A 21,912-nucleotide genomic window follows, 5' to 3' on the forward strand; every position below is an offset into this window, starting at 1 on the left:
TCGATAGTCTAGTACGACGCCCGACACCTCCCGGAAGACCAAGTGGGAGCCGCCAAGGAGGCCATGGTGCAGGTGGAGTTGATGGTGGGTGATGCCAAGGGAGCGTACGACTCCATCGCGTCTTTGCACAAGAGAAGCTTGGAGCTCCAAGACGATATCCGAGTAAGTGCGCTAGTAAGTTTTTACTTCCCTCTTGTATTCCACTGGGTGTCCAAGTGATATACTCGGATACAGTAGGATTATTGTGCAGTGGGTTGACTCATAGTGAACCCAGTGGGTGTAGTCCCCGAGACTGTTGTTGAGTGCTTGCATCGGCAGGGGTCTGAAGAACTTTGTTTGTTTTCCTTGTTGAATGTGTCCGAGCTTTCCTTTGGGCTGATTTGGCAGAAGACTTGCGAAATGGGATCCGCGTAAAATACTCTGAAGGCGGAAAAGGTTCAGCTTGCTACGGAATTGGAGGCGGCTGTGAATGACTTGGCTGGTGTGAAGGGGGCGCTTGCTGACCGAGAGAAGTCTTTGGAGGAGTCCCGGGAGACCAACAAGGCATTGGTGGCCGAAATTGAGAAAATGGGCAAGCAAAGAAGTGAACTGATGGGTCAAATGAAGGTGATGAACCGTCGATGCATTTCGCAGGAGAAGTATGTCAACGACTAGGCGAGGAAGATGATTGCACTGCTCGGTGATAAGCTTCTTGCCGAGTGCTTCTTGACTTTGTAATTCATTCTGCGCTTACTTTCTGCTCTTCTTTTCTATGCAGATTTTTGTCTCGACGCTGAGGCTGAAGCAGCCGACATTGAACGGTCGGTTGTTCCGAACGTTCCACTCGGCGACGAAGCGAATCGGGACATGCTCCAAGCACATATTCGCCTTGGTAGAGTGGGGCCTTTCATCGGCCGTCTGAGAGAAGTCATCGGCCGGATCGACAAGGAGCTGTGGCCCGAAGACGATTCCCGGCAGGAAATAGAAGGGTTGATGACTCGGCTGGAGGACGTCCCGAACAGAGTGCAGGCATGGAAGAAGTCTGCCGCGCGTTGTGGTGCGAACGTGGCGCTATCGCTGGTCCGAGTGCACTGCTAGGAAGCTCGCGAAGAAAAGCTGAAGGCGTTGCAGGTCGCCAACACCAAGAAGCTTCGATTCGAAGATTTCATGGAGACCTTCCTCGAGACAGCCACTCGTATCGCGGACGGGATCGATCTTGAGACCTTTGTGGAGCCTGCCAGTCCTGGTGCCAGTCCTGATGACGCTTGAAAAACTTTACCTCGGTATGCCGAGTGGTATCTGTATCAAACTTGGGCCACTGTTGTTGGCCGTCACATTCGTGGTTCGGTGTGGGTAAGCTTGATCCACACCGAGCCGACTATCTTAGATCCAACGTTGAGTTCGAATCGAATATGTTGCTGTTCTTTCGCCAAGTTTATTTTCTAACACGATTTGAGCTCGTGGTTTTTGTTTGGCGTTTCTTGGTGAAGCCAATGGCAAACATGCGGAGCATGTAATTGTCAGTTGTCTTCACATCGACATGAGCCTCAGTGAGGGTCTTCTAAGCCTCGGAGTGGATCTCGAGGATACACTCAAAGGAAGCTTTTTACTTAGGCGATTCTGGATCGCAGCTAAGTCCCCGAGTGCGGCATCTCGTGCGCACTCGGAGCGAGTTGATACTCATGTAGTTGTCAGTTGTCTTGACATCCACATGAGCCTCAATGAGGGTTTGCTAAGCCTCCGAGTGGATCTCGAGGATACACTCGAAGGAAGCTTTTTACTTAGGCGATTCTGGATCGTAGCTAAGTCCTCGAGTGCGGCTTTTAGGGCGCACTCGGAGAGAGTTTTTTACTTAGGCGACTCTGGATCGCAGCTAAGTCCCCGAGTGCGGCTGTTAGCGCACACTCGGAGAGAATTTTTTGACATAGGCGATTCTGGATCGCAGCTAAGTCCCCGAGTGCGGCTGTTAGCGCACACTTGGAGAGAATTTTTGACTTAGGCGATTCTGGATCGCAGCTAAGTCCCCGAGTGCGGCTGTTAGCGCACACTCGGAGATAATTTTTTGACTTAGGCGATTCTGGATCGCAGCTAAGTCCCCGAGTGCGACTGTTAGCGCACACTCGGAGAGAATTTTTTTGACTTCGGCGATTCTGGATCGCAGCTAAGTCCTCGAGTGCGGCTGTTAGCGCACACTCGGAGAGAACTTTTGACTTAGGCGATTCTGGATCGCAGCTAAGTCCCCGAGTGCGGCTGTTAGCGCACACTCGGAGAGATTTTTTTGACTTAGGCGATTCTGGATTGCAGCTAAGTCCCCGAGTGCGGCTGTTAGCGCACACTCGGAGAGAATTTTTGACTTAGGAGGTTCTGGATCATAGCTCAGTCCCCGAGTGCGGCTGTTAGCGCACACTCGGAGAGAATTTTTGACTTAGGCGATTCTGGATCGCAGCTAAGTCCCCGCGTGCGGCTGTTAGCGCACACTTGGAGAGAATCTTTTTTTTAGACTGGAGTCTGCAAACGCGGAAGAATTTTGGACCTACAAAAAATCAGTCTGCTTTGTATTACTTCAATGATACTTGTTCTTTGCATTGCTTCCGTCGGCGGTCACGTGAAGAAGCGCTTCAGGAGATCTCCGTTCCATGCTCGCGGCTCGTCCGTTTCCCTGTCGAGGTTGTAGAGTCGATATGCTCCGTTGTTCAGCACCTTAGAGATGATGAAGGGTCCTTCCCAGGCGGGAGTCAACTTGTGAGACCTCTGCTGGTCCACTCGGAGCACCAGGTCACCTGCTTGGAATGTGCAACTCCTGACGTGCCGCACGTGAAAACGCCGCAGATCTTGTTGATAAATTGTTGAGCGAGTCAGTGCCATCTCACGCTCTTCTTCTAGTAGATCCACTTCGTCTTGCCTGGCCTGCTCCGCTTCGGCTTCAGAGAAGAGTTCGACTCATGGAGAGTTGTGAAGCAAGTCGCTCGGAAGGACTGCCTCTGCTCCATAAACGAGGAAGAACAGGGATCGCCATGTAGATCTATTCGGAGTTGTGCGGAGGCCCCACAACACCGAAGGCAGCTCGGTGACCCACGCGCCGGCGGCATGTCCAACTTCTCGCAGGAGTCGAGCCTTCAACCCTTGAAGAATAAGTCCGTTCGCCCGCTCTACTTGCCCGTTGGTTTGAGGGTGCGCCACAGATGCAATATCCACTCGGATACCTTGGCCTATGCAAAAACCTTTGAATCTGTCCGAGTCAAAGTTTGTGCCATTGTCAGTGATTATGCTGTGCGGGACTCCGAATCTGGAGATGATGTCTCTGACAAATTTGATGGCCGTAAGGGCGTCGAGCTTCTTGATGGGCTTGGCTTCAATCCACTTGGTGAACTTGTCGACTGCCACCAACAGATGAGTGAATCCCCCTTGGCCTGTTCTGAATGGACCGACTGTATCTAATCCCCACACTGCGAACAGCCAAACAAGAGGGATTGTTTTCAACGCAGATGTTGGCTTGTGGGACTTGTTCCAATAGAACTGACAGCCTTCGCATCGGTCGACCATATCCTTTGCCATTTCATTCGCCTGCAACCAGAAGAAGCCAATTCTGAATGCTTTGGCGACGATTGCTCTTGAGGAGGCATGAAGGCCGAAAGTTCCTGAGTGAATTTCTTCCATGATTAACTGTCCCTCCTCAGGGGAGATGCATCGCCGAAGGACACCTGAAACACTTTCCTTGTACAACTGGCCATCAATGACGGTGAAGGACTTCGACCTATGGACGATCTGCCTCGCTTGGACTTCGTCCTCTGGTAATTCTTGCCTCAGGATGTATGCAATGAACGGCACAGTCCAATCGGGGATGATAGCAAGAATCTCCACGATCAAATCAACCACAGCGGGGACCTCGACTTCAGTCGGATCTGTTGAGCTCTTCGGTTGTACCGGTTCCTCTGTAAAGGGGTCTTCTTTCACCGAAGGGAGATGTAGGTGCTTGAGGCAGACATCACTCGGGACTGGTCTCCGAGTGGATCCGAGTTTTGCCAACTCATCAGCTGCTTGGTTCTTCAGTCGCGGAACATGGTGAAGTTCCACACCTTCAAACTTCTTCTCGAGCTTCCTTACTGCGTTGCAGTATGCAGTCATAGTGGGGTTCCTGACATCCCACTCCTTCATCACTTGATTAACCACCAAATCTGAATCGCCATAAACCATCAGGCGACGGACGCCGAGTGTGATGGCCATGCGCAATCCGTAAAGGAGAGCTTCATACTCTGCCTCATTGTTGGAGGAATCGAAATGTATCTGCAACACATACTTAAGCTTATCACCTTTCGGCAATATGATCACTACGCCGGCGCCGGAGCCATTCAGCATCTTGGACCCGTCGAAGAACATAGTCCAATGAGCCGAGTAGATGTGAGTCGGTTGCTGTTGTTCTACCCATTCTGCTATGAAGTCAGCCAGGGCTTGAGACTTTATAGCCTTCTTGGCTTCAAACTTGATGTCACGGTATAACATCTCCATAGCCCACTTCGCCATTCGGCCTGATGCGTCTCGATTGTGGAGGATTTCCGACAACGGAGCATCAGAAACGACAGACACCGAGTGGTCTTGGAAATAGTGAGCCACCTTCTTTGCAGTCATGTAGATCCCATAAATAAGCTTTTGATAATGGGGATACCTCTGCTTGGAGGGAGTCAGGACTTCGGAGACATAATATACTGGCCGCTGAACCTTGTACGCTTTGCCTTCTTCTTCACGTTCGACTGTAAGAACAGTGCTGATGAATTGATTTGTAGTCGCGATGTACAGAAGAAGGGGTTCTTTACTGAGCGGGGCAGTAAGAACCGGCTGGGTGGAAAGCAGGGCTTTGAGGTCGTCGAATGCAATCTGGGCTTCGTCTGTCCACTCGAAAGTATCTGATTTCTTCATGAGTCGGTACAGAGGTAATCCCTTCTTGGTGAGTTGAGCGATAAACCTACTCAGAACCGCTAGGCAACCTGTGAGCCTTTGAACATCATGTATTCTAACCGGCTGCTCCATTCGGACGATGGTCCTGATCTTTTCGGGGTTGACATCGATTCCTCGTTCGGAAACGAAGAAACCGAGTAACTTTCCGCTGGGAACACCGAATGAACACTTGGCAGGGTTGAGCTTCATATCGTACCTACGAAGGTTGGCGAATGTTTCTGCCAAGTCAGTCAGCAGGTCGGAACCTTTGCGTGACTTGACTACGATATCGTCCATATATGCCTCCACATTTCGACCGATCTGGTCAAGGAGGCATTTCTGGATCATGCGCATAAAAGTTGCTCCTGCATTCTTCAAACCGAATGGCATAGTGATGTAGCAGAAACACCCGAATGGGGTGATGAAGGCTGTTTTTATTTCATCGGGACCATACAGACGGATCTGATGATAGCACGAATAGGCATCAAGGAATGATAAACGCTCGCAACCCGCAGTCGAATCGACAATTTGATCAATGCGGGGGAGCGGGAAATGATCTTTCGGGCAGACCTTATTGAGATGCTTGAAGTCGATGCACATACGAAGGGACGTGTCCTTCTTGGGCACCATGACAACATTGGCGAGCCACTCGGAGTGGTGTACCTCACGAATGAAGTTGGCTGCCAAAAGTTTAGCCACCTCCTCTCCGATTGCCTTCCTTTTGTGCGCGGCGGACCGACGCAAGCGTTCTCGGACGGGCCGAGCGGTAGGATCCACATGCAGTCGGTGCTCAGCCAACTCCCTGGGTACACCTGGCATGTTAGCAGGCTTCCATGTGAAAATGTCCCAGTTCTCACGGAGGAATTGGATGAGCTCGGCTTCCTATTTTGGATCAAGGGTGGTGGAGATGTTCGTCGGGGCGGCGGTGTCGTCCGTCGGGTGGATGCTGACTTTCTTCGTGTCGCCCGCCGACTGGAATGCGTACTCCGAAGCTGGCTTCTTCGAACGCATCAAGTCAGCGGGGTCGGCCGTCTTCTTGTACTCATCCAGCTCGAGGATAGCCATCTGCTCATCGGTAATCCGCGACCCCTGCTGCACACACTCTTCGGCCCGTTGCCGATTGCCTGTGATGGTGATCACACCTTTGGGACCCGACATCTTCAGCTTCAAATAAACGTAACATGGATGGGCCATGAAACGTGCATACGCCGGACGGCCCAGAATCGCATGGTATGCACTTTGGAAGTCCACCACCTCGAATGTCAGGTTTTCCTTGCGGAAGTTCTTGTCGGAGCCGAAAACAACGTCTAACGCGATCTGGCCGAGTGACTTGGCCTTTCGTCTTGGGACGACTCCGTGGAACTGCATGCTGCTCTCGCTAAGTTTGGACATCGTAATGCCCATCCCCTTGAGAGTGTCAGCATACATGATGTTCAAGCCGCTGCCGCCATCCATGAGGACTTTGCGCAGTCGGACTCCTTCCACCATCGGGTCGACTACCAGAGCCTGCCTCCCCGGGGTGGGTATGTGTGCTGGATGATCCGACTGATCAAAGGTGATCGCAGTCTGAGACCATTTGAGGAACGTGGGGTTGGTCGGGGTGGCCATGTTCACCTCCCTGTTCACCAGCTTCAGTCGACTCTTGCTTTCCACGTCAGCAAAAATCATTAATGTTGCGTGGACTTGGGGGAACGGATCCTCCTTGTCCTCATCATCCTGCTCGTTGTCCTTTTCACTCGGCTACCCTTCGCCGAACCCTTGGATCAGGAGGCGACAATGCCGAGTGGTGTGCTTCGGGAATATGGCGTTGCCTTCTTCATCCTTCTTCGTGTGGATCGGACACGGCTGATCCAGGATGGAGTTCCCGAACTGCTTCTTCTTGGGGGTATACTCAGCTTTCCCCTTGCCCTTGAACTTGGCATTTGTAACGGCAGCTGCCTCTGCCTGCAGAGTGGACGGAGCTTTCTGCTTTTGCTTCCGATTGTTGTCCCATCTCCGTCGGCGACTGCCTTGTGCTTGCCGCTACGTATGCGGTCTTCTTCTTCGCCATTTGCATAGCGTGTGGCTATCTCCATCATCTTGCTCATGGAGATGTCGCCTGTCCGACCAAACTTTAGGTACAGATCTCTGTACCGCACGCCTGCCTTGAATGCGCAGACTGCTTGATGCTCAGTGACGTTCTCCACCGTGTGGTAGAGGGTCGTCCAGCGCTGGATGAAATCGCGCAGGGGCTCATTCTGCTTCTGGATGCAGTGCTGGAGCTCCACGAGACCAGCAGGGCGTTTGCACGTGCCTTCGAAGGTCCTCATGAACACTCGGGACAGATCTGCCCAGTTGTAGATGCTTGATGGAGCCAACTGATTCAGCCACGCTCGTGCCAAGCCGTCGAGCATCAGGGGGAGATGTTTCATGGCGACCTGGTCATCTCCGCCACCGATCTGGACCGCCACTCGGTAGTCGTCCAGCCACGTTTCTGGCTTGGATTCTCCTGTGAACTTGCTGATCCCCATCGCCAATCGGAAGTTGGGAGGGATGTTAGCTGAACGGATGGCCCGACTGAAGCACTCGGGGCCAGAGACGATGGTCCTGCTTCCACTCGGACGGTCTCTATCGTGACCATCACGGTGGGCTCGACTCCTGTCGACCTTCCTCTAGGCGATGTGCCCTCTTGCGTCGGGCCTTGGATCAAACGTGTCACCGACTGAACGCCGAACATCATGATGTCGAGGCCCGTAAGGCCCACCCCGCGGAGGGGTGCGTGAACGGCGACGATCTTCGGGATTCGTGGAACGGCTGCCTCCTCCGCGTCGCTGATGAGAGTGGGGGTTGTAAACCGATCGATGCGTGTTCGGAACACCTCGACGTTGCTCTGACGAGTGCGTCGACTGGCAGAACGGTGGTGTTGACGGCGAGCACCGGATGATTCGCCGACCTCGTGCTCGTTCCGGCCAGTCCGGTGGGGACTTTCATGGGAATTTGCCATGAGAACTTCGGCTGCAGGCCCGCGACCCAAGTCCTCAGAAGGCAACTCAGTCGGAACTGAGTCCAAGCACTGGGACGGTGGCGCGACCACAACCGACTCGAGGACCGCCACTTGAGAGGACGCGTTCTGGCGCGCCTGGGCGTGTCGCACCCAACCCTGGAGCCGCGGACGGCGAGACCGCTTGTTGCGGCGCGTGACGGGGGCGAAGGTCGACACCGGGGCCGACTGCTGGAAAAGAAGGACGCCGCGGGAACCGGCATGGAAGTGCGTAGCCCCGCGACTGGGGAACGCCTTGACGTCGAGAGACGCGTCCCGAAGCAATGCCGAATCGTCGACGACGAAGGAGAGTGCGCCGAAGAGGATCACCCGACCCATGCACAAATCTCCGGCGGACGACATCATGAAAAGATGAAGCTGCAAACTCGCCGGAAGTCGCTTAGACGCCTGCCCCACGGTGGGCGCCAACTGTCGTGGTATAAGTCTGACAGTAGATGTGTAAGGTACGAAAGGATGGGCAGAGCCTTAGCTACGGCAAGGTTGTATGAGTTTAGGCCCTCTGCGGTGGAGGTAAAAGCCCTACGTCTCAGTGCTCTTGGGAGCTTTAGTGTCGAGTGGAATATAGGATTACAGTAAATGCCAACCCCTGCACCAGTGGGGAAGGGCGGCTTATATAGAGTGTGCTGCCCTTCACAACGGTCCGGTGGACAGGGTGGAGTAGTGGCGAATAAATGCATACGTTACAGGTAACGTATGTCTTAAATGCTAATAATGGTGTATGAAAACGTACGACCGTTGCCCTCCCGGGAGGTTATGATGTACAGAGTGAAGTTCAGTCGGTACGATAAATATGCTCCGAATGCTCGTCACCGACTGGATGATGGGGGGTCCTTAGTTCAGTCGGAACTGTCTAAGGGCCTTGCCCTCTGTGAAGGGTAGTCCTTGGGTAGGACCTATAGGGCAGGCCTATGACCCTACCCTGGGACTATAACCCCATCACGCACCGCATAAAAGAATTACATCGGATAGATCAAAGCGAAGAAGCGATCATAAATTTTATTGAAGGTCAAGAGAGGGAGATAGCCATCAAGGTGCTAACTACGGACATGTAGGTCTATGGTGAACTACTCACACATCACCACGGGAGCAACAATGATGATGTAGAGGTCCTATGTGATCAATCCCCCCTCCGACAGGGCACCAGAACAGGTCTCTAAATGGGCACACGGAGGAACAAAGACTTGCGGCGGTGGAAAAAGTGTTTCAGGAGGCTCTCTATATATGTGAATTTATAGGCCAGCAAGGGACACTAGGAGACACTCGAGGCGGGCAAAAGGTAACAAGGTGGAATCTACCCCCTGGGCGTGCCTTGTTGGCTCGTGCCTTCCTCTTGAGGCCTATGGTCTCCTCCCAATGCTTCCAGGTCTTCTTTTGGTCCAGAAAAACTCATATTAAAGTTTCTTGACAATTGGACTTTGTTTGATACTGTAAATCTGAAAAGTCAAAAATATGTAGAAAACAACAACTGGCACTGGGCACTGGGTTAATAGGTTAGTGCTTGAAAATAATATTAATTGGTAAATAAACACCCAAAGGTACCCTAGATTGATAATATAATATCATGGAATAGTTAAATATTATAGTTACGTTGGAGACGTATCAACATCCCCGAGCATAATTCATGCTCATCCTCGAGTAGGTAAATGATAAAAACAGAGTTTTTGATGTGACATACTACCCAACATGTAATCTATTGCAGGTTTGATCATTGAGAAACGATGAATTAATAAACATTAACATAGTAATACTTATAAACATAAGCAACATAATCATCAAGATTCAAACCATATGATCCTTAAAGAATGCTCACCCCCTATTCATTTTTATCATATAAATATAGCATGGCTCCGTCCTCTCTACATAAATACAAATGTTAAGCACCACGGTGTCAAGTCATGCAATTGGATCGTACCACATTAATATCCATGGATTCATGATAACCCACAAGTATATGGGATCAATTGTAGCCTTACTCGATAAGTAAGAGTGTCGAACCCAACGAGGAGCTAAAGGTAGGACAAATATTCCCTCAAGTTCTATCGACCACCGTTTAAACTCTACGCACACTTTACATTCGCTTTACCTAGAACAAGTATGAAACTAGAAGTACTTTGTAGGAGTGAAAGGATAGGCTTGCAAGAAAGTAAAGAACACGTAAATAAAACTAGGGGCTGGTTAGAAAAAGAAACAACTACGAGTGTCTAACGAGTGTGTAAAAGTGGTGGTAGGAGTTGCGGAATTGTCCCTAAGCAATTGACTACGTTACTAGATCGATAGCAAGTATCATGTGGGAAAGGCATCTGCTAGCATGTCATCCCTTACTTGAAATTCTATGCACTTATGATTGGAACTATTAGCAAGCGTCTGCAACTACTAATGTTCATTAAGGTAAAACCCAACCATAGCAATAAGATATATTGGTCCCCCTTCAGTCCCATATGCATCAATTTCTATGCTAGGTTTGAAGCTTCTGTCACTCTAGCATGCCAATACATAGTCCTATCAACATACAACTAACCCTATGGTGTGATCCACGCGCACGATCATATGATGGGCACCAAAGGACAGCAACATAACCACAAGCAAATTAAACCAATCATAGCAATTCATCAATCACCAATAGGACAACGATAATCTACTCAGACATCATAGAATAGAAACACATCATTGAATAATAATATGTAGCATAAAGCACCATGTTCAAGTAGAGGGTACAGCGGGCTGCGGGAGAGTGAACCGGTGAATATAGATGGGGGAATATGATGGAGATGTTGGTGAAGATGACGGAGGTGTTGGTGTGGATCGCCGTCACACGATGATGTCCCGGGCGGCGTTCCGGCGCCGCCGGGAGAGAGGGGGAGAGAGCCCCCCTCCTTCTTCTTCTTCCTTGACCTCCTCCCTAGATGGGAGAAGGGTTTACCCTCTGGTCCATGGTCTCCATGGCGGCGGAGGGGCGAGAGCCGCTCCGATATTGGATCTCTCTATCTCTGTGTGTCCTTCTGTTTCTGCGCTCCCAGATTCTGCGTTTCACCGTTTCTTAAATTCCCGGAGATCCGTAACTCCGATTGGGCTGAAATTTCAACACGATTTTCTTTTGGATATTATCTTTCTTGCGGCGAAAGAAGGCCTCCAACCGACTTAAGGAGTAGCCACAAGCCTGCCTTCCGCGGGCCCACCCCCTGGCCGCGGTGACAGGGCTTGTGGGCACTCCGTGCATCGCCTCGCGTTGATTCTTCTTCCCAAAAATCATAATTATTCCAAAAAAATCCCCGTAAGTTTTTATTACGTTCTGACGTCGTTTGGTATGGATATTCCGCGAAACAAAAAACATGCAACAAACAGGAACTGGCACTAGGCACTGGATCAATATGTTAGTCCCAAATATAGTATAAAAAGTTGCCAAAACTATATGAAAGTTGTAGAATATTGGCATGAAACAATAAAAAATTATAGATACAACGGAGACGTATCAGCATCCCCAAGCTTAATTCCTGCTCGACCTCGAGTAGGTAAATGATAAAAAGATAATTTTTGATGTGGAATGCTACCTAGCATAATCTTGATCATATAATCTAATCATGGCATGAATACTAAAACACGAGTGATTCGAAGCAATAGTCTATCATTTGACATAAAGAAAATAATATTTCAAGCATACTAACAAAGCAATCATGTCTTCTCAAAATATCATGGCCAAAGAAAGTTATCCCTACAAAATCATATAGTCTAACTATGCTCCATCTTCCCCACACAACGTATTTAAATCATGCACAACCCTGGTTTTAGCCAAGCAATTGTTTCATACTTTAGTGTTCTCAAACCTTTTCAACTTTCACACAATACATGAGCGTGAGCCATGGACATAGCACTATAGGTGGAATAGAATATGGTGGTCGTGGAGAGGACAAAAAAGGAGGAGATAGTCTCACATCAACTAGGCGTATCAACGGGCTATGGATATGCCCATCAATAGATATCAATGTGAGTGAGTAGGGATTGCCATGCAACGGATGCACTAGAGCTTATAAGTGTATGAAATCTCACAAAAGGAACTAGTGGGTGTGCACCCAACTTGCTTGCTCACGAAGACCTAGGGCAATTTTGAGGAAGCCCGTCATTGGAATATACAAGCCAAGTTATATAATGAAAATTCCCCACTAGTATATGGAAGTGACAACATAGGAGACTCTCTGTCATGAAGATCATAGTGCTATTTGAAGCACAAGTGTGGAAAGAGGATAGTAGCAATTGTCCCTTCTCTCTTTTCTCTCTTTTTTTTGTGGGCTCTTTGGCCTCCCTTTTTTTATATATATTTTATTATTTTGGTGGGCATCTTTGGCCTCTTTTTGTAAATGGGCTTCGCTGGCCTCTTTTATTTCCTCACATGGGACAGTGCTCTATTAATAATGATCATCACACTTACAACTCAATACTTAGAGCAATGATGACTCTATATGAAATGCCTTCGGTAGTGTACCGTGACAATGATCTAGCATAGCAATGGCATCAAAAAAATGGACAAGCCATGGAAACATCATGCTAGCTATCTTACGATCATGCAATGGCAATATGGAAGTGGTGGCACATGTCATGAGACGGAAAGGTGGTACTTGCATGGCAATATATCTCGGAATGGCTATGAAAATGCCATAATAGGTAGGTATGGTGGCTGTTTTGAGGAAGGCTATATGGTGGGTGTAATGCACTGGCGAAAGTTGCGCGGTACTAGAGAGGCTAGCAATGGTGGAAGGGTGAGAGTGCGTATAATCCATGGACTCAACATTAGTCATAAAGAACTAACATACTTATTGCAAAAGTCTATTAGTCATCAAAACAAGGTACTACACGCATGCTCCTAGGGGAATGGTTGGTAGGAGTTAACCATCGCGCGATCCCGACCTTCACACAAAGGATGACAATCAATAAATAAATCATGCTCCGACTTCATCACATAATGGTTCACCATACGTGCATGCTACGGGAATCACAAAACTTAACACAAGTATTTCTAAAAATACACAATTACTCACTAGCATGACTCTAATATCACATATTCATGTCGCAAAACTATTGCAAGGAATCAAACATATCATATTCAGTGATCTAGAAGTTTTATGTAGGATTTTATGACTAACCATGTGAATGGCCAACTCCTGTTAACTCTCTAAATAGGTATAAGTGAAGCATGAGAGTTTAATTCTTTCTACAAAAGATATGCCCCGCTCTAACAAATATAAGTAAAGCAAAAGAGCATTCTACAAATGGCGGTTTTCTATGTGTAGGGAAACAGGCAATCCAAACTTCAAAAGATATAAGTGAAGCACAAGAAGCATTCTATAAAGCCAACCAAGGAATATCTCATACCAGCATGGTGCATAAAATAAAAAGGAAAAATAAACACAAAAGACGCTCCAAGCATTTGCACATATCATGTGACGCATTAAAATATAGCTCCGGGTAAAATTACCGATAGATTATAGACGAAAGAGGGGATGTCTTCCGGGGCATCCCCAAGCTTAGACGCTTGAGTCTTCCTTGAATATTACCTTGGGGTGCCTCGGGCATCCCCAAGCTTAGGCTCTTGCCTCTCCTTATTCCTTCATCCATCGTGCTCTCACCCAAAACTTGAAAACTTCAATCACACAAAACTCAACAAAACTTCGTGAGATCCATTAGTATAATAAAATAAATCACCACTTCAAGTACTGTTGTGAACTCATTCTAAATTCATATTGGAATTATATCTACTGTAATCCAACTTCACCATGGTTCATACCCCCCGATACTACCCATGGATTCATCAAAATAAGAGAATAATGCATAGAAAACAGAATCTGTCAAAACAGAACTGTCTGTAGCAATCTGTATATTCCGTATACCTGTGATATCTCAAAAAATCTGAAACATTACGAACGTTTGGAAAATTTGCATATCAATCAGCAGAAGAAAGAATCAACTCAAAATCTCTTCCATAATAAAAATGAAAATTAATTTCGTGAGCAGAAAGTTTCTGTCTTTTCTCAGCGTGATCAAACAACTATCACCCAAACTAATCGTAAAGGCTTTGCTTGGCACATTATTTTTAAAATACAAAGGAATTGTACAAGTGGATAATTATTTTTGTGATAAACTTCCATGAAAAATTCTACATTGTTTCCATGAGCATGAACACAAGTGTTCAAGGTCGACCCTCACTTCCGCAATGCATCACCTTTCAATCGATTCTTTTTTTGAAAAAGTTTTAAGTTCCCCTCTATATATTTTTTTTGTTTTTAAACTAAATAAAAGCACTCAACAGAAATAAATGACTCTCTAAAACTTCCGGGTTGTCTCCCAGGCAGCGCTTTCTTTAAAGGCATTAGGCTAGGCATAAAGTGCTCAAGTAATGGATCCACCCGGATCCCAAGGTATATCAAAGCCAATTTTAATTAGCAATGATTTGAAATTTAGTAGTGAGCACAAGGTAACATATATCATGCAATGACGAAGTCTAACTCTCTTCATATGCATTGGCATGTCATAAAAAAACAATTCATGCACATCAAGTAAAGGCCAATACATAGCATAAGCAGTTTCTTGCAATTTTATCGTATTGGAAACATAGAGAGGTGGAGATGTAGTTCCTCTCTCATAATAATTGCAAGTAGGAGCAGCAAACAGATGCATATTATATTCATCAAAATCATCATGTGTAACATAAGGAACTATAGCTAGCTCATCTTCATAAGCATCATTCATGTTGGCATCATGGCCACAAGCATAGCAAGCATCAAGTTCATCAAAAAGGGATATTTCAAACGAATCCAAGGGATCATAGCATTCATCCTTCGGTAAGGACGAAGGGGAATTAAATAATGTATGAGTAGAAGAGTTACTCTCATTAGAAGGTGGACACGGGTAGCTAGTCCGCTCTTCCTCCTTTTGTTCTTCGCTCTCCTCTTCATCTTTTTCATCTAATGAGCTCACAATTTCAGCATTTTCTTCTTCCATAGTTTCCTGCAAAATAATAGTCTATTCTTGGGAAGCATAGGATTTCTCCTTAAATCGTTCAATATGGGCATTATATTCATAATTAGTATAACAATAACGAAGCATAGCCAAATTTTCAGATCGGTAAGGAGCATCATCATTATCATCACACCTTTTAAACACAGCCTCAATTTCATAAGCACCCATAAAAGCAACAAACTCTTCTATTTGATCCACATCATAGTAATCATATATACCATTAGCATAAGAAGCCAAGGTTCTATGATCATTAAATTCACAAGAAAAGGGAAGGTGTGGAGCCTTCATCCTAGAGCAACAAGTAACACCATATCTCTTGCATAGTTCCCAAGCATACCATTTCAACAAATGGATTTGATCCCATAAAAATTTCCCTTTTTGAGTCAAGCGATAATCCCTAAAGTATTCACGTTGATCCAACGTGTATCCCATTATATAATTGAATGGGGCTTTCTCAGGATTATTAAAGAAGTGCATAATATTTTCCACATAACGAGCCTCGAGGGTTTTAGGAGGTTCCCCATCTCCATGAGTAGCAAGTACACCTAATGTTTTTGGTATTTCGTGTTCCATATCCATAACTAAAGATAGAGAACAACTTAGAACAACAAATAAATCTACTTAGTGATAAAAGCAAACAAGCACACACGAGGATATTCACCCCACGCTATCTCTCCCCGGCAACGGCGCCAGAAAAAGGTCTTGATAACCCACAAGTATAGGGGATCAATTGTAGCCTTTCTCGATAAGTAAGAGTGTCGAACCCAATGAGGAGCTAAAGGTAGGACAAATATTCCCTCAAGTTCTATCGACCACCGATACAACTCTACGCACACTTTACGTTCGCTTTACCTAGAACAAGTATGAAACTATAAGTACTTTGTAGGAGTGAAAGGATAGGCTTGCAAGAAAGTAAAGAACACGTAAATAAAACTAGGGGCTGGTTAGAAAAAGAAACAACTACGAGTGTCTAACGACTGTGGAAAAGTGGTGGTAGGAGTTGCGGAATTGTCCCTAAGCAATTGACTACGTTACTAGATCGATAGCAAGTATCATGTGGGAGAGGCCTCTCCTAGCATTCCATCCCTTACTTGGTGATGGGGTTATAGTCCTAGGGTAGGGTCATAGGCCTGCCCTGTGGGGCCAACCCAAGGACTACCCTTCATAAAGGACAAGGCCCTTAGTCAGTTCCGACTGAATTAAGGACTTCCCATCATCCAGTCGGTGACGATTCCTCCATCATCCAGTCGGAGATGAGCAATCGGAGCGTATCGAGCTTACCGACTGTATTCCACTCTGTACATCGTAACCCCCCTGGAGGGTAACGGTCATACGTTTCCATATACCTTTATTAGCATTTAAGACATACGTTACCTGTAACGTATGCAGTTATTCACCACTACTCCACCCCTGTGCACCGAACCGTTGTGAAGGTTAGCGCACTCTATATAAGCTGCCCTCCCCCACTGGTGCAGGGGTTAGCAATCCACTGTAATCCATATTCCACTCGACAACAAGCTCCCAAGAGCACTGAGACGTAGGGCTTTTACCTCCACCGTAGAGGGGCCTGAACTCATACAACCTCGTCGTAGCTAAGGCTCTGCCCATCCTTTCGTACCCTACACATCTACTGTCAGACTTATACCCACGATAGTTGGCGCCCACCATGGGGCAGGCGTCTAAGCGACTTCCGGCGAGTTTGCGACTACATCTTTTCATCATGTCATCCGGTGGAGATCTGAGCATGGGTCATGAGATCCTCTTCGGCGCTCTCTCCTTCATCGTCGACTATTCGGCATGGCTTCGGGATGCCCCTCTCAACGTCGAGGTGCTCCCCAGACGCGGGGCTACGCACTTCCGTGCCAGCGCCCGCGGTATTCTTCTTCTCCAGCAGTCGGCTCCGGTGTCGACCTGCGTCGTCATCGCGCGCCGCAACAAGCGGTGCCGCCGTCCACGGCTCCATCGTTGGGTGCAACACGCCCAGGCGCGCCAGAATGCATCCTCACAAGTGGCGGTCCTAGAGTCGGTTGTGGTTGCACCGCCGTCCCAACGCTCGGACTCAGTTCCGACTGAGTTTCCTTCCAAGTACTTGGGTCGCGGGCCTGCAGCTGAAGTGCACATGGCCAACTCCCATGAAAGTCCCCGCCAAACTGGGCGGAACGAGCACGAGGTCGGCGAAACATCCGGCGCTCGCCGTCGGCCCCGCCGTTCTGCGAGTCGGCACACTCGGCGGAGCAACGTGGAGGTGTACTGCACACCCGTCCTCAACCTGGCTGCCGCCGCCAAGATAGCCGATTCTCTCCAGCCGACTGATTCAGAGGCTGGCAGAGGGATCAAGCAAATCCGTGCCTTGCTGCACACGGCGCAGCAGCAAAATTCAGCGGTCTCCCAGTCGCACAACAGGATTCACCATAGTTCTGTTCACGCGAACACGCATCGGTCCGTCCACAGCCCTGGTTCTCACCAGCGACATAAGGGAGGCAGCCATTCCATGAATCCAGAAGATCATCGCCGCTCACGCACCCCTCCGCGGGGTGGGCCCTACGGGCCCCGACATCATGATGATCGGCATTCAGTCGGTGACACTTATGATCCAAGGCCCGACGCGAGGGGGCATATCGCCCAGAGGAGGGTCGACAGGGGCCGAGCCCACCGCGATGGTCACGATATGGACCGTCCGAGTGGAAGCAGGACCATCGTCTCTGGTCTCGAGTGTTTCAGTCGAGCCATCCGTTCAGCTGACATCCCTCCCAACTTCCGATTGGCGATGGGGATCAGCAAGTTTACAGGAGAATCCAAGCCAGAAACGTGGTTGGACGACTACCGAGTGGCAGTCCAGATCGGAGGAGGGGACGACCACGTCGCTATGAAACACTTCCCTCTGATGCTCGACGGCTCGGCACGAGCGTGGCTGAACCAGTTGGCTCCCTCAAGCATCTACAGTTGGGCAGATCTGGCCCGAGTCTGTTGGGGAACGTCGCATGGGAAACAAAAAATTTCCTACGCGCACGAAGACCTATCATGGTGATGTCCATCTACGAGAGGGGATTTCCGATCTACGTACCCTTGTAGATCGCACAGCAGAAGCGTTAAGAAACGCGGTTGATGTAGTGGAACGTCCTCACGTCCCTCGATCTGCCCCGCGAACCGTCCCGCGATCCGTCCCACGATCTAGTGCCGAACGGACCGCACCTCCGCGTTCAGCACACGTACAGCTCGACGATGATCTCGGCCTTCTTGATCCAGCAAGAGAGACGGAGAGGTAGATGAGTTCTCCGGCAGCGTGACGGTGCTCCGGAGGTTGGTGGTGATCTAATCTCAGCACGGCTCTGCCCGAGCTCCGCAGAAACGCGATCTAGAGGTAAAACCGTGGAGATATGTGGTCGGGCTGCCGTGGCAAAGTTGTCTCAAATTAGCCCTACAACCTCCGTATATATAGGGGGAAGAGGGGGAGCCTTGCCTTGGGGCTCAAGAGGCCCCAAGGGGGTCGGCCGAGCCAAGGGGGGAAGGTCTTCCCTTCCAAACCGAATCCAACTTGGTTTGGAAGGTGGAGTCTTTCTTCCCTTTCCCGCCTCCTCCTTTTCTTCTCTTTGATTTTCTTCCTGTGGCGCATAGGGCCTTCTTGGGCTGTCCCACCAGCCCACTAAGGGCTGGTGCGCCACCCCCAAGGCCTATGGGCTTCCCCGAGGTGGGTTGCCCCCCCCCCCCGGTGAACATCCGGAACCCATTCGTCATTCCCGGTACATTCCCGGTAACTCCAAAAACCTTCCAGTAATCAAATGAGGTCATCCTATATATCAATCTTCATTTCCGGACCATTCCGGAAACCCTCGTGATGTCTGTGATCTCATCCGGGACTCCGAACAACATTCGGTAACCAACCATATAACTCAAATACGCATATAACAACGTCGAACCTTAAGTGTGCAGACCCTGCGGGTTCGAAACTATGCAGACATGACCCGAGTGACTCCTCAGTCAATATCCAATAGCGGGACCTGGATGCCCATATTGGATCCCACATATTCTACGGAGATCTTATCGTTTGAACCTCAGTGCCAAGGATTCATATAATCCCGTATGTCATTCCCTTTGTCCTTCGGTATGTTACTTGCCCGAGATTCGATCGTCAGTATCTGCATACCTATTTCAATCTCGTTTACCGGCAAGTCTCTTTACTCGTTCCCTAATACAAGATCCCGCAACTTACACTAAGTCACATTGCTTGCAAGGCTTGTGTGTGATGTTGTATTACCGAGTGGGCCCCGAGATACCTCTCGGTCACACGGAGTGACAAATCCCAGTCTTGATCCATACTAACTCAACGAACACCTTCGGAGATACCTGTAGAGCATCTTTATAGTCACCCAGTTACGTTGCGACGTTTGATACACACAAAGCATTCCTCCGGTGTCAGTGAGTTATATGATCTCATGGTCATAGGAACAAATACTTGACACGCAGAAAACAGTAGCAACAAAATGACACGATCGACATGCTACGTCTATTAGTTTGGGTCTAGTCCATCACATGATTCTCCTAATGATGTGATCACGTTATCAAGTGACAACACTTGCCTATGGTCAGGAAACCTTGACCATCTTTGATCAACGAGCTAGTCAACTAGAGGCTTACTAGGGACAGTGTTTTGTCTATGTATCCACACATGCACTGTGTTTCCAATCAATGCAATTATAGCATGGATAATAAACGATTATCGTGAACAAAGATATATAATAATAACTAATTTATTATTGCCTCTAGGGCATATTTCCAACAGAGTCTTCATCAGGACCTTCGAAGGGACGTGCAAATGCCCTGCTGGCCTCGTGGAGCTCTAGCACTGTGTCCAGAAGCAGAATGAGCCCCTGCGCGATTTCATTCGGCGTTGGACGACCCTCTACCACACGGTAGAGAATGTCACAGAGCACCAAGCAGTCTGCGCCTTCAAGGCAGGCGTGCGGTACAGAGATTCGTACCTGAAGTTCGGTCGAACAGGCGACATCTCCATGAGTAAGATGATGGAGATAGCGGCTCGCTATGGAAATGGCGAAGAAGAGGACCACATTCGTAGCGGCAAGCACAAAGCAGTCGCCGATGGAGATGGGAACAGCACTCGGAAGCAGAAGCAGAAAGCTCCGTCCACTCCGCAGGCAGAGGCCGCAGCTGTTACCAATGCCAAGTTCAAGGGCAAAGGGAAGGCTCAGTTCACCCCCAAGAAGAAGCAGTTCGGAAACCCCATCCTGGACCAGCCCTGTCCAATTCACACGAAGATGGATGAAGAGGGCAACGCCATATATCCGAAACATACCACTCGGCAATGTCGCCTCCTGATCCAGGGGTTCGGCGAAGGACAGTCGAGTGAAAAGGGCAATGAACAGGATGAGGAGGACAAGGAGGATCCGTTCCCCCAAGTCCATGCAACACTAATGATTTTTGTTGACGTTGAGAGCAAGAGTCGACAGAAGCTGGTGAACAGGGAGGTGAACATGGCCACGCCGACCAACCCCACGTTCCTCAAATGGTCTCAGACTGCGATCACCTTTGACCAGTCGGATCATCCAGCACACGTACCCACCCCAGGGAGGCAGGCTCTGGTCGTCGACCCAGTGGTGGAAGGAGTCCGACTGGGCAAAGTCCTCATGGACGGCGGCAGTGGCTTGAACATCATGTACGCTGACACTCTCAAGGGTATGGGCATTCCGATGTCCAAACTTAGCGAGAGCAGCATGCAGTTCCATGGAGTCGTCCCAGGATGAAAGGCCAAGTCACTCGGCCAGATCGCGTTGGACGTCGTCTTCGGCTCCGACAAGAACTTCCGCAAGGAAAAGCTGACGTTCGAGGTGGTGGACTTCCAGAGTGCGTACCACGTAATTCTGGGCCGCCCGGCGTATGCGCGTTTCATGGCCCGTCCATGTTACGTGTACCTGAAGCTGAAGATGCCAGGCCCAAAAGGTGTGATCACTATCACAGGCAATCGGCAGCGGGCTCAGGAGTGTCTGCAGCAGGGATGGAGGATCGCCGATCAGCATATGGTTGTCCTCGAGCTTGACGAGTACAAGAAAACAGTCGACCCCGCTGACTTGATGCGTTCGAAGAAGCCAGCTTCGGAGTCCGCATTCCAGTCGGCGGGAGAGACGAAGAAGGTCAGCATCCACCCGACGGACGACACCGCTGCCCCGACGAACATCTTCACCACCCTCGATCCTAAATAGGAAGCCGATCTCACCCAATTCCTCCATGAGAACTGGGACATCTTCGCATGGAAGCCCGCTGACATGCCAGGTGTACCGAGGGAGTTGGTTGAGCACCGACTGCATGTGGATCCCGCCGCTCGGCCTGTCCGAGAATGCCTGCGTTGGTCCGCCGCGCACAAGAGGAAGGCAATCGGAGAAGAGGTGGCTAAAATTTTGGCTGCCAACTTCATTCGCGAGGTACACCACTCCGAGTGGCTCGCCAATGTTGTCATGGTGCCCAAGAAAGACAAGTCGCTCCGAATCTGCATCGACTTCAAGCATCTCAATAAAGTCTGCCCGAAAGACCATTTTCCGCTCCCCTGCATCGATCAAATTGTCGATTCGACTGCGGGTTGCGAGCGGTTGTCATTCCTTGATGCCTACTCGGGCTATCATCAGATCCGTCTGTATGGCCCCGATGAATTAAAAACAGCCTTCATCACCACATTCGGGTGCTTCTGCTACATCACTATGCCATTTGGTTTGAAGAATGCAGGAGCAACCTTTATGCGCATGATCCAAAAATGCCTCCTCGACCAGATCGGTCGGAATGTGGAGGCGTATATGGATGATATCGTAGTCAAGTCGCACAAAGGTTCCGACCTGCTGACTGACTTGGCAGAAACATTCGCCAACCTTCATAGGTACGATATCAAGCTCAATCCAGCCAAGTGTTCATTCGACGTTCCCAGCGGAAAGTTACTCGGTTTCTTCGTT

Source organism: Hordeum vulgare, chromosome 4H, assembly GCF_904849725.1.
Source record: "Hordeum vulgare subsp. vulgare chromosome 4H, MorexV3_pseudomolecules_assembly, whole genome shotgun sequence".
Classification (NCBI taxonomy): domain Eukaryota; kingdom Viridiplantae; phylum Streptophyta; class Magnoliopsida; order Poales; family Poaceae; genus Hordeum; species Hordeum vulgare.